The 13,038-nt window shown below is 51.1% G+C and overlaps 1 long non-coding RNA gene across 1 annotated transcript; it reads left to right on the top strand.

Annotated features, from left to right (window-relative positions):
- The first annotated feature begins 474 nt into the window (after window positions 1-474).
- Window positions 475-11,681, top strand: LOC140691596 (uncharacterized). The gene is made up of 3 exons (XR_012067351.1): window positions 475-1,020; window positions 11,122-11,196; window positions 11,551-11,681. It is a non-coding gene; the product is annotated as an uncharacterized lncRNA (long non-coding RNA).
- The last annotated feature ends 1,357 nt before the right edge of the window (window positions 11,682-13,038 follow it).

The following is a 13,038-nucleotide window of genomic DNA, read 5'->3' as shown; positions in this document are numbered from 1 at the left end:
AATGGGCCCCACGCTGTCCAGCCTTGGCGGGGGGGTGCGTGTGTGTGGTGGGGCCACTCGTCAGGCATGGCGGTCTTGGGAGCAGTTTCTGGGTGTGATTTGGGAATGTCTTTATAGAACGCCTCCACGCAGGACTGGGGCCTGTCTGGAGATTCTGTTTGCTACCTGGAGTTTTGTTTTTTTTGTTTTGTTTTTCTTTTTGTTTTTTTAGTAAATTCCTTTTCTGCTTAAAGAAGCCAGAGAGTTCTCATTTGCAGCCAAGAAGTGGTAAGCACGTTGGTGTCTGGAATTGCAGGTGACAAATCCTAATGGAGGAAGGAGGGCCCAGCCTCCCAGGTTCACTGGTGAAAAACTGATGAACCTTGTTATTTGGTGGCAAAACATTTTGCCAAACTGTTACTGTACCTTAGGGTCCAGACCAGACTGGTGCTGAGGGGCGGGTCGGGGAGTCTGCAGGGTCACTTCTCAGGCAGCTGTGGTGGTGTTGCCGGGCTGCGTGGGTTCAAACCCCAGTTCTGCTTACTCGCTGTGTGACCAGGTGCCTCCACTGAAGACGGACGTGATAGTCACACCTACTTCCTAGGCTCGTCAGGAGGAGGACACATATGCGGGAAGCAGTGTCACAGGGCACGGAACACACGCAGGCTGCGAGGTCCTGCAGAAAAGCCATCATGTCCCACTAACGGGAGCTGATTCAGAAGCAGAGCAGAGAAGGAAGCATGGCCTCGCCGAGGGAAGCTTTCTGTGCCCAGCTTGCGGTCTGAGTCAACTGAGAGTTGCACAATGAGTTCTACTGGTTTGGGAAAACCTACCGTAACGGACTTGCCCACGGGGCCTGGCAGCAGCCTCAGCAGTGTGGACTGGAGGCTGTGGCCTTGCAAAACGGGATGAAAGGTGTTGCTTTCCCACGCCAAGTGATGGTTTGAAGTGCCCCAGGATGGTAGCTGCAGAGGTACAGGAAGGACTGGACCATCTGGGGACCAGCTGCCGCAGGACAGCGCTCAGACCAGAGGCGGCCAGGTAAGGTCAGACACGCGGGGCTCCGTGGTGTGCTGGGTCCCGGCCGGCCCCGCGTGGCCCGGTGCTCGCCTGAGCTCCTCTCCTTAGGCCTCTGTTTTAAAGGCTGGAGCCGGGGCGGCCATGCAACACGACTGGCCAACGAGCTGTAAGTGGCAGCTGAGGTGGTTTCAGAGGTGCTTCTCACATTCCTAGGGAGGCCACCGTGCCAAGCCTGCTGGGGACGGGAGCCCCGGTCCCGCGCCGTGGGCTGCGGCCGAGCGGGAGGAGCCCTGTGAGCCACAGGACCGTGCTTTCTGTTGCCTGAAGGCGGCTTCTCCGCTTCCTGACGCAGTCTGTCTGCTTCCCCAAATGTGTGTGATACGTTCACAAGCTGGGGGCGAATTATTTTGCAGATAATTTTTAAAACTCACCTGTTAGTATAAAACCTCGCAGACTGTTATTTTCTCTTACTCTGCCTTTCCTCTAAGTCACCCAAACTGAAGGAGAGTTCAGCGCTTCGTTTTGTTCCAACAAGCACTTCTCTGTGAATTGCCATGTATATACATAGGTGGTGTTTTTGACACTGGGAATGAAAAAATGACAAGGTAGTCATCTTTGCTTTCAAAGAGTTCATAGTTTTTATTTCAGAGAGAGACAGAAGCAAAAACAACGCAAGGTGAAACGTGCTAACATAGGGCATGTCCCCTGACTGAGCTCCGTGGGCATAATGACATCTTTAGTCCCAGCCTTGACATGTATCTCGTACGCAGTAAGTTGGCAGTAAATCTGCTGACTGTGTGCAAAGTACTGAGGTCACGGGTGACTGAGCAGATCTGTTAGGTGTGGCAGAGTCAGGTGGCAGTGAACAAGGGGCCGTGTGTGCTGGGTCTTGGAGGAGGAGGAGGCACGGCCTCTGGAGAGGGGGACCTTCCTGACGGGACTGCAAGGAAGGGCAGTGGAGCGCGGCTGCCCCGCGGCCTTCTGGCCTTGGCCTGGTTCCGCTTTGATCCCCAGCTCTATTAGTTTTTAAAATGAACTGTTAACTTGAGATTGACAGGTTGCTGTGACCATTGCACAGAATGCCCTTACGTTGTCCCAGCTTCTTATCTTACCATTAGTATGGTACATTGTTACAATTAATGACCCATGTTGTCACGTCACCACATACTCCAGGACGTGTATTATTATTAAGATATTTTGTACTTTATTCAGATTTCTCTAGTTTTTAGCTGAAGTCCTTTTTCTGTTCTAGGACCCCATTCAGGAGACGGAACGACATTTAGTCTTCTTAGGTTCCTTTTGGTTGTGACTGTTTCTCGGACTTGCCTTGTTTTTTGATGACCTTGACAGCCCTGAGCACTGGAAAAGTATTTTGTGAAATCCCCCTCAGCTGGGACTGGTCTGGTGTTCTTCTCGAGGGTAGCCTAGGGTCGTGTTTTAGGGAGAGGAGGGTGGCAGAGGTGAAGTGCGTTCCGATCACGTCGAATCAGGGTGCACGCCGCTGATGCCGGCCTTGGTCAGCTGGCTGAGGTCGTGCTCGTAGGTCTCCGCTCTTTGGAAGAAAGTCGCTGTGCCCAGCCCCCACTCCGGGAGCAGGAGGTCTGTTCCACTTCCCAGGGCGCAGTAGCTACATAAATTATTTGAATTTTGCGTGGAAGATTGATCTGTTCTTCCCCCATTTGATTACTTATTCAGCCATTTACGCCAGCATGAGCACATGGTGTTTATGTTACACTTTGGGGTATAATCCAGTATTTAAGTTGCTCAAATTGTTCCATCATTGGCTACTAGAAACTTCTGCAGTGGTTGCCTGTGTCCCTTTGGCCTTCGACATCACATTGCTGCGTGGGTCTGTTTTTTAGGAGAGAGGAGCCACAGAATGCTCCAGGCTCACCTTGTCTGTTTCCTGCGCCAGTCCTGGGGTCAGCCATTTCTCCAGGGAGCCATGGTTCCTTTTGCTGGGGAGTGGTGTTAGGAGCCAAGGCCTGGCCACTAGGTGAGCTCATTGCTGTGGGGGTGTCATTGTGTCTAGGCCCTCTCAGCTAACAGAGCAAGGAAGACGTGTGTGTAGACGTGTAACTGCCTGAATCTGTGTTAAGGTGAACATGAGTTCATACCGGTGTCTCCATCTCTGATCCACACGAGTCATGCTAGCCTCCTCCCCTTGCTTACCTGTAACTTCCCGCTGCCGTGGGGAGAAGTCTGGCCCCACCTTCAGCCACCGTTCCTGACGTTCAGTCCCAGCGCACCTTCTGAACTGCCAGTCCCTACCCTGTGTGGGAAGCGACTCTGTCAGCTAGAGGGCAGCGCTTTGTGGACAGTTTGTCACGCCGTTGGTCCTGCGGGCTCCACTCACTTCCGGTTACTTAGCTCACGCTGTATTCCCTCACCCCAGCCTTCAGGAGTGTGTTTCATATGTCTGCAGTAAATTTAGATTTATCTGCCACATTCTGCGTTTCGTCCTGGGATTCCCCCAACCTCCCATATGAGTTTTAAAGAATTTATTTACATTAAGGCTTACTCCTTGGGCTGTAAAGTTTTATGGGTTTTGGCAAATGCTTAATGTTTTGCAGTCACCATTACACTGTCGTACTGGATGGTTTCACTGCCCTAAGTAACATGCCCTGTGCTGCATGTGTTCAGATCTCCCCCTCCCCGTGCCCGGAAGCTGCCACTCTGGTCGCTGTCTCCACAGTTTTGCCTTTTCCAGGTCATGTACTGAAATCACACAGTCTGCAGGCTGCTCAGACTGCCTGGCCTTTAGTTTCTGCTGTGGCTCCTTCACTCAGCCCTGTGCTCCTTAGAGTCATCCGAATCTTCTTGCGGCTGGATAGCTTTTTCATTGGCGACTAATATTCTGTTATCTGGATGTACCAGTTTATTTATCCATTCCCTACTGAGGGACGTCTCGGCGGCTTCCAGGTTTGGCGATCACGGACAAAGCTGCTGTGAACATCTGTGTGCAGGGGTTTTGTGGATCAAGTTTGCTCTTTAGCTGGGTGAATGTGCAGGAGTGCAAACATTGCACTGCATGGAGGCCTGTTTAGTTTTGCATCTCCTGTGCTTTCAAGCTCCCCGTGCTGACTACTTTTCTGAAGCATGTAAGCATTCTCAAACCTCTCCCTTATTCAGGGGAGAAAAGTCAAACCCTTGAGTTTTAACTCACCCCGCCTCCTCCTCCTCCTCGTGGCCAGGCTCCTCGGAGACTCACCTCCGCTCTGCTGAACACCCCCTCGGTTCAGCCCACACTTAAGGACTGGGGGTTGGGCTCGACCTCGTCCTCCCCCGGGCTTCCTCGGTGGCTCTGTTAAAGATCACGGGGCCCCGTGTCTCATGGGGTCTCCTCCGCTCTCTTTCTTGACCTTTCGTGGCATTCGACACTCACCACTCCCTCCTTGAGGCCTGTGACCGCTCTTGCTGTGAGGTGGCCCTTTATCTCTTCCCCTTCGCCCTCTTCCTTGGTGTCGCCCTCTGCTCGCCTGGCCTTTGGTTTCTGCTGTGGCTGACACACACTTTATCTCAGCCAGTCCTCATTACAGAACTTCAGATCTGTGTCCAGCTGCCTATGAGATGAGCCCTTCCCACCCCAACCGTGTCCCAGACTTCACTCACTTTTCCCCTTTCAAAACTGCTGAGTTCTCGAGTTTGGGGGACATGTCACCCAAGTCAGAAATCCAGGCATCACCTAGGTTATCCCTTCCTTGCACCCCAGCCCGGTCTGCAGCAGAGACTGGCCAACCCCATGTCTTTTCTGTCTTCTGTGTTCACCCAGAGGAGTTCCTTGACTTCAGACCCTCGTTACCTCTTGCCCAGAACAGATGGTCTGTAGCTCATTTCCCTGCTCAGATCTTACCCCCCTCTAACCTGCCAGATGGTCCAGTTACCCCCACATAGCAGTCTTTCGCCCCTTCCCCACAGCCATGCCTAGACTGCGTGAGCGAGTCAGCAGGGCGCCTCCCTCCCCGGCGCTCATGCTCCGCACCCCCCTTCACCTACGGCTCCGGCAGCAGAAGCGGCGGCAGGGTTTTGCTCGTGTCCTTCCCTCTGCCTGGAGAGCTGGCCCTCTCCGCCTGTTCTTTCAGCAGTTTTCCTGCACCAAGTGAGTTGCTGCCCATGCGGGGTCTGCGGGCGGCTCCAGCCTTACCAGGGAAGCCAGCGGTGCTCTGCGCCACGCCTCCCCCGCCCCACTGCGGTGGTTACTTTTAACTGTTCTGCTGTTGCTGCTGGTCTAGCTGGGGTCTGGGCTCTGCCTTGTATTTCTAAATACACGCCCACGAGGCTGCTCTCTCCTCCCTCACTGCCCCATTCTTCGTCCTTCTCTGCCTGAGCAGGTGTGTAAGAAGAATAATCTGAACTCAGTCTCAGCCTCCTTGATTCTCGTTCAGTCCTCAACCCACTACAGCTCGAGGAGTAAATCCAGGAAGAGATGACACTGACGCGGGGACACAGAGGGCCCAACTCAGAACAGAGGGAGAAGTCGTTCCCAAGATGATGGAGAGGCAGTCTTGGCCCAGGAGCCGCGACGTGCAGGCAGGAGGCCTGGAGAACTCGGGCCCTCTGGGAGCAGGGGGGTGAGGGCTCTCAGACCGGTGTCTCCGCGGGGGGAGACGGAATCGATGTATTGCATACTGTGTCTGACTCAACTACGGGAAAAACTTGCCCCAGTTAATTCCAGGAAAAGTTGTATAATGATGAAAATTTATCACCGTATGGAGTTGGCTCAGCTGGGAATGATACACACAGTCTTAAAAATATAAATGCCGATGTCTGCTTTGTGGCGAACTTGACGGAGTGGGCAGGGCGGGCGGAGGCGGTGCCGGGAGGCTGGGCTCTCCCGTTCTCTCGGAGGCAGTGGCAGTTGGAGCCCTGTCCCTCCCGTGGCGGGTCTGGGTCTCCGTTTCCTGACTCCCTGTTTCTGGCGGAGCTTCTCCTATAGCAGGTTCCTGAGAAAAGAGACACGGGAGATACATTTTTTTGAAGCCTTGCACCTGAAAACACCTTAATTCTGTCATCATACTTAGTTGATAATTAGACTAAATATGGACTTCTTGGTTAAAACCCGTTTTCCCTCAGGATTTTGCAGGCGCTGCCACACTGCCCTCTTCCCGCATCGCTGCTGAGAAAGTCGGTACCGTCCTCTGTGACCCGTCGTCTTTCCTCTGGAAGGGCCTGCAGCCCCGGGAGCAGTTGCAGGATTGTGCCTTGATGAGCCTCTCTTCACGCGTGTGCGGGGCTCCTTCAGCCTGGACGTTTCTGTCCTTTGAACCACACCCCAGCCGTCTCTCGTGCAGTGTCTCCGTGGTGTCTCCCTCCCCTTCCTTCATGGTCTCTGTCTCCACTGCATCTCCTTCTGGAGCTCGTGCCGGTCAGTGTGTCTCTGGGCTGCTCTGACTTTTCCCTCGTTCGCTCCGAGCTGAGGCACTGAGATAGGGAAGTGGTTGAGTCTTGGACCGGAGCCTGGGGTCTGGATGAATCTGAATTACGAGCGGCATGTGTTTTCTTTTTTAAAGCAAGATATTCTAAAGACTTTTAGATCTTTTGAAGAACAATGAATTAATAATGATGTTTTATAGAAACGCACATATATTGACGATATGGGAAAATTAGCTCTTTTCGTCTAGAAGTATATTCTCACTCCTCAACACTTCGTCATTAGGACGTGGGTGTCATTTGCTAAAGGAAGAGCAGCCCATAGACCCTGTTCTGTGAAAGGCTTAGCGAGTCTCCTTCGTTTTGGTTACCACCTAGACCTTCACAAAATACATTTTTTTTTAAAGTAACCTAGAACCTCTTTTAGGGAAAGACTAGGGCGCTACCTTACATGTAGAATGCCTTGAGTTCACACAACCACGATAACAGAGAACGACAGTATTGTTTCATTATTGTCCCTTTAAAAGTCACATGTCTGCAGATATTTTTAAATCTGTCTCAGGACGCCAGAAACTTCCAGATTTGGTAACAGCTGGGTCTTTTTCTTAGCAGCCACCTTTTTCCCTCCTCTGCACTCTCACGGTATTAGAAATACCTCCTGTTGAATCTCCCGTTATCTGCTTCCTGCTGCACTTTTCTCGCCCCCGTGTGTGTAGCATGTGAGCAGCGAACACGTGAAGTCTTCAGAGTTGCGGGAAGTCAGGGCCCTGTCCCTGTGGGTGGCTTTGGAGCAGAGCCCGTGGGCGCGTGTGTGTCTCGCTGAAGCCGGGGCTGGTGATGGGAGGAAACGGACTGACAGGCGGCTGAGGGAATTTCATTTCTGATTTATCTCGGAGAAACAGAAGGAGTAAATGGCATCAAAGCCCGATAGTTTGGCAAAAAATCTGAAACTGGCAAAGACACACTTTGTAGTTTCTTGCAGTTCTGTTCCTAGGGTCATAATCAAGAACTAAGACACCAGATGGTGCTGTGACACTGTCCCTTCGGAAGTGAACAGACGGCAGGTCAGGAAGCCACCCTAGACGTGTGTGCGTATGGGTTTACAACAGACTGACTGTACTCAGTCATTCTGAGCTGAATTTTGTGTAATTATTACCAAAATTGAGGTAATTAAAAAGTTAGTTTGGGCTGTTATTCCTCTTTTCAATTTTTAATTTTTGTCAATATGTACGCATAATTTTAAAGCCAACTAAGCTCAAAGGCTTATAGCAAATTAGACCTACCCCTGCCCCAGCCGTCCTGTTCCCCAAAGGAAAACGCATTTCACTCTTGTACCTGTCATTTCATGGCATTTATTTCCCTAGTTTTAACTCATTTGCTAATAAAGCTATTTCTTTATTTTTTAATTTTTTTGTTTGTTTTTTGGAGGGAGGTAACTAAGTTTATTTACTTATTTATTTTAACAGAGGTACTGGGGATTGAACCCAGGACCTTGTGCATGCTAAGCACGCGGTCTACCACTGAGCTGTACCCTCCCCACTTAATAAAGCTATTTCTTGATTTATTATTTTCAGACATCTTTCTGATGCTTTTCTGTTACGGAGAGGATTTAGCTCCCTTAACCCCACTTTTGGGTCTTTCTCCTCCCGCGTTCTTCTAATATTACAGCAAAATTCTGTGTTAAAGCAATCGTCGCTGCTAACTTCCTAGTACATGTGTGTGATTCACTTATGATCTGGGTAGTATATTATGATTATTTTCTTATGTAACTTTTGGGTTAACAATTGCTCAATTAAAAAAAAGCTGATTCACTTATGATCTGGGTAGTATATTATGATTATTTTCTTATGTAACTTTTGGGTTAACAATTGCTCAATTAAAAAAAAGCTGATTCACTTACGATCTGGGTAGTATATTATGATTATTTTCTTATGTAACTTTTGGGTTAACAATTGCTCAATTAAAAAAAAGCTGATTCACTTACGATCTGGGTAGTATATTATGATTATTTTCTTATGTAACTTTTGGGTTAACAATTGCTCAGTTAAAAAAAAAGCTGTTTAGTGTATGTACTTAAGGTTTTTCCCTAGTTCTTCCATTGGTTTTTATGTGCCGTTCAGTACTCTCTCCCCTGGTCAGGGATACCAATCATTTTCATCGTTTTCCTGGAGACCTCGCCCCCAAGCCCTCTGGCCTCTGCCCCAGTCCTGACTGCTCGCTCTGCAGGTCTCTGCCCAGGGCCCTCTGGAGACTTCCCTTGGTGTCTCCTGTCTCAGCACTGGGTCCCTTTTCCTTAGAGTCTCCTAACTTCTGCGTCCTTGCTGTAGCAGAATACGTGCCCCTGGGAACTTCACGAGAATGCGGTTTGTTTCTGTATGTCTGAAACTGCCTTGACATTCTGTCCCCATCCCTGATTTTTAGACTTAGATGTGTGGCTGGGTTTTAAACTAACGGTCCGCCGTCAGACTTCTGAGCTATCACTCCATTCTGTTTTAGTTCCTACAGTTGACATTGACAAGTCTAGTGCCATTCTGGTTTTTCTTTCAATGTGACATGTCTTTTTCTCTCTGGAAACGCTGAGGGTTTTTTTCTTTTTTCCCAGTGTTGAGAAATGTCCTGATGTGGTTGGCCGTTTCAATCTAGAGACTTGTGTCATTAAGGCCTGGGAAATTAATCTTGTTTATGTAGTAGTATTGCTTCATCATTTAGTTTTCTGTTGTCTTTTCCTGAAACTCTGATTAATCAAATACTGGATCTTAAACTCTTAGTGAAATGTCATTTTGATATGCTCTCCCTCCCTCCCTCCTTCCTCTCTTCCTCTTTCCCCCTAACTTTATCTCTTTAAGGACATTAATGAGGTTCTTTTCGTTTTATTATTTCAACAACTGTTTTTTGAGCACCTACTATGTACAGACCGCTGTCTAAGCACTTGAAGTGTACGTGGGACAAAACACACAGCAGCACAGTGACTGGACGAGCCTCCTGCCTGCAGAAGGCAGCTGGTCTCCTGCCCTCACACCCCTTCCCTTAGAGACCCCCAAGTTTTAACTGAACACAGAGCTGCCTAGAAAAAAGGCCACCTTCCTGAGCTGGTGTTCTGGGAAGTGAGCCGGGATTCCCCTCGCTTCGTTCAGCAAATGTTCTAAAGCTCCCTGGTTCCATTCTGAGGCCCAGCCCGTACCTCCAGTTGAGTTGGTACCTCCAGTTGAGTCGGTGTCAGCAAGCCCAGAGCCACTCTGATTCTCCTCCACGTACCCGGCCCGGCCCCTGCTCTCCTGCCCCTGGTGCCCCTCTGTCCCCGCCTCACCATCGCCCCCCCCCGCCTGCTCCCTGGCAGCCATGGAACTTCTCAGTTCTTCCACGTTCCATCACCAGAAGCCAAGAGCAAGGGTCTTGCTGGTTGAGGAAAGCTCCTCTTCTGCGGCAGTTACCCAGCTCAAACCCCGGGGTTCTGGTTGATTTCTTTTTGGCGTTCACGCAGCTGCATACGAAGTGCGGGTGTGGAAGGCCTGCTGACCGCAGCCGCTCTAGACGGGTCTAACTGCTTCCCAGGTAGCACCTGGCCATTTGTTTCTGGGGTGGCCAATAGCTTCCTTGTCCAGAGTGGGTGGGTCAGGGGGCAGAGAGAAGGGAGGGGCGAGGAGGGAAGATGGAACAACAGTGAAAGAACCTACCAGGTGTTAGAAAGGGAGCTCTGAGCCATCTTATTAACTAGTTTTCCTGCGCTGCCCCCCTTGCTTCAGAGGGTCGGCCCTCTGTCCCTTCGGGGTTGGTTCCAGGAGTCCCTCCCACCCCAGGATACCAAAACCCGGATGTTCAAGCCCCTTATGTAAAATGGCGTAGTACTTGTCTCCTGTCTACTTCACATCCTCTCCAGATTACTTACAATACCTGATAATGCAAACGCTCTGCAGCTAGTTGTAAACACAACATAAATGCCGTGTGAACAGTCACCAGCACGGGCCGGGGAGGGAGGAAGTTTCTGAGCAGAGTTAAGAGCGGAGCTGGTAATACAACTTCCACCTGCTGTAAATCAGTGGACCTCGTCAGCCACCTGCCAGCAGATTTTCCAGTCCCTGAGTGAACAGTGGCGTGAGTGTCAAGCGGGGAAACAGTGGCCCTGCAGGTTGGTACAGAGGGGTGGGCTGGGCCTCGTGCAGCAAGCAGGTAACGGCAGCTCTACCTGCTTCCTGGGGCTGCCTTGGCAAGTCATCCCAAACTGGGGGGCTTGAAACAACAGAGATTTATTCTCTCAAGGTTCTGGAAGCTACAGGCCCGAAGTCAAGGTGTTAACGGGGCCGAGCTCTCTCTGAAGGCCCTGGGGGAGGGCTCTTCCTGGCCTCTTCTTATCTCCTGGTGGTTATTGGCCAGCCTTGGCATTTTCCAGCCTTTGGATGTACCACTCCAGTCTCCATCCCGTGGTATTCTGTCTCAGTATCTCTGCTCTTACAAGGACACCAGTCATTGGATTTAGGGTTTCACCCAACTCCAGTATGACCTCATGTTGACTAATTTTATCTGCAAAGGCACTTTCCAAATAGGGTCACATTCTGAGGTTCTGGAAAGGACATAAAGTTGGGGGACACTATTCAACTTACTACAGTAACTTATAAGAGTGTTTTTGTTTCTCACAGAAAAGTTCCAGGATAAGTAGTCCGAGGTGGGCAGGTGATGGTCCTGGGAACCCAGGTGCTGTCTCTCTAATTGCTTTTCCGTCCTTACCATGTGCCTTCCACTACATGGTCTGTGAAGGCTGCTGAAGCCCCAGCCATCACATCTGCTTTCCACCTGCAAGAAGGAGAAAGGGGTGGAAGAAGAGTTTATGAGGTGAGTGCCAGCTGTTCTTTAATAACACAATCCAGCGTGTCTGCTCACGTTGCATCGGACAGGACTTTGTCAAATGCACAGCCAGCTTGAAGGGAGGCTGGGGACGGACCCTTTCTTCAGACAGCCTTGTGTCCTGCTAAACCTTGCAAATTCTCTTTCTGAGAAAAAGAGGGTGGGTGGCTATTAGGTAGGCAGCCAGCAATCTTCCACAGTGAGGGCGGCTTGTCTTATTTCCCCCACAGTGTTTATAGAAAGTAGTTTCCTAGATGAATCTCCAAAAGTTACCATGCTTGTTAAATGATTTCCTAAATGTCTTGGTAATAAATTCTCTTAACAAGTGATCTATGTTTGTAGGAACTGGAGATGCCTGAAGAACTCCAAAACTGACTTCGAAAGGTGAGACGCAGGCTGCCCATTGCTGTGGGAGCCCGAGGGCTGTGATGGAGCTGGACGCCCACTCCTCTGCCAGCCCGGGTGTGCGGCTGCACCCCGCCTCCCACGTCCCGCCCCCGCGCCTTCCCCAGGCTGCGCCTCCTCCCTCCGAGGCCTTCTCTGCGCACCCAGAGGTATGGAAAGAGTTTGGCTTTCTTGCAACAATCTAGTAAGTGTGGACGTTACCAGAGAAAAGAAAAGGGAAGACTCAAAATAAAAGCAGTCCCTAAAAATACAAGCTCTGGTCCCGCAGGAAGTCTGCAGGAGGCCGGGCCGAGGATGGAGGAGGAGAATTTTCTCACATCTCCCGGGTCCAGCGAGTCACCACCTTCACGTTGACTCACGGTCTCTGACTCACTGAGCTCCTCTGTCAGTGTGTTCCCAGGGCTCCCGCAGAGAGGAGCTTCCTGTCTGCCGAGATCGTGTCCCTCTCAAGGCTGTGCTCACATTTCTGTCCCCTCTTTAGCCTTAGCACGAACAGTTGTCACTGCGCCCCAGGTGGCATACTCCAGCACGCTTGTCCAGGAGCTGTGGGAAGGGCTCAGTCACGGCTCACTGAGTCCAGAGCTGGGGGTGGACAGGGGCGGGGCGGGACTGGGACAGGCGGGCGCGCCCCTGGCCCCGCTCCTTCCCCTGAGTTCATCCTCACGCCTCTGTCTCCTCTGAGGTCCCCGCCGCTGGAGTGTAACCCGCTCTGGGCAGCAGGTGTGGCGCAGGACCCCTGCGCTCAGCAGCGTCTGGCCAAAGGCTCCATCCTTCTCCTTGAGATCAAAACTAACGATTTCACTTTAAGAAAGACACGCTGTTTCTCTGCAGGCCCCTCAGTGGGCTGGTGAAACTCGTAAGGAATTCGCCTCGGCTGTAAGAGTGCTGTGCAATTGCCACCTTCGCTCCCTTGCACCGGTGGCAGGGGTTTTATAACGACGACCAGGCAGGAATAAAGGCCGAGCGATGAGACAGATGCTTAGTTCCTGACAAAAATAAACCTCCCTCCTCACACGTCCTCTCAGGCTTCCCACCAGGCACCCACACGCCCCTCATCCTGAGCCTCTAGTCCCCTCCTGCCAATGACGGGTCTTTTGAGCAGACCCAGACGTTGTTTCCCAAGGCTGAAGTGACCTTGCCAGCTGGGCGGTGCCGCCACCGTGCTGTTCCGTGGCCCTTCGCGGGCTTATTTGTGTGGAAGTGTTTCATCTTCCCAGGGCTCAGAGGGAAGAAGGCGCTGGAGTAAGATGCTGGACTTCTTTTTGAAACAAGTCCGTTTGAAAATGTTGGGCAGGAGGGAAGGGGTGCCACAGCCGCCTTGCCCAGTGTTAGAGGACGCCGTCTGTCTGCCATCGCGTAGAGCGCTCACTGAAGCCAAATTATGTAATTTATTTCTTGATTGGGGTGGAGTGGAAATATATTCAG

The sequence above is a fragment of the Vicugna pacos genome, chromosome 35 (assembly GCF_048564905.1).
Source record: "Vicugna pacos chromosome 35, VicPac4, whole genome shotgun sequence".
Classification (NCBI taxonomy): Eukaryota; Metazoa; Chordata; class Mammalia; order Artiodactyla; family Camelidae; genus Vicugna; species Vicugna pacos.
This window is presented reverse-complemented; position numbering and strand designations above follow the sequence as displayed.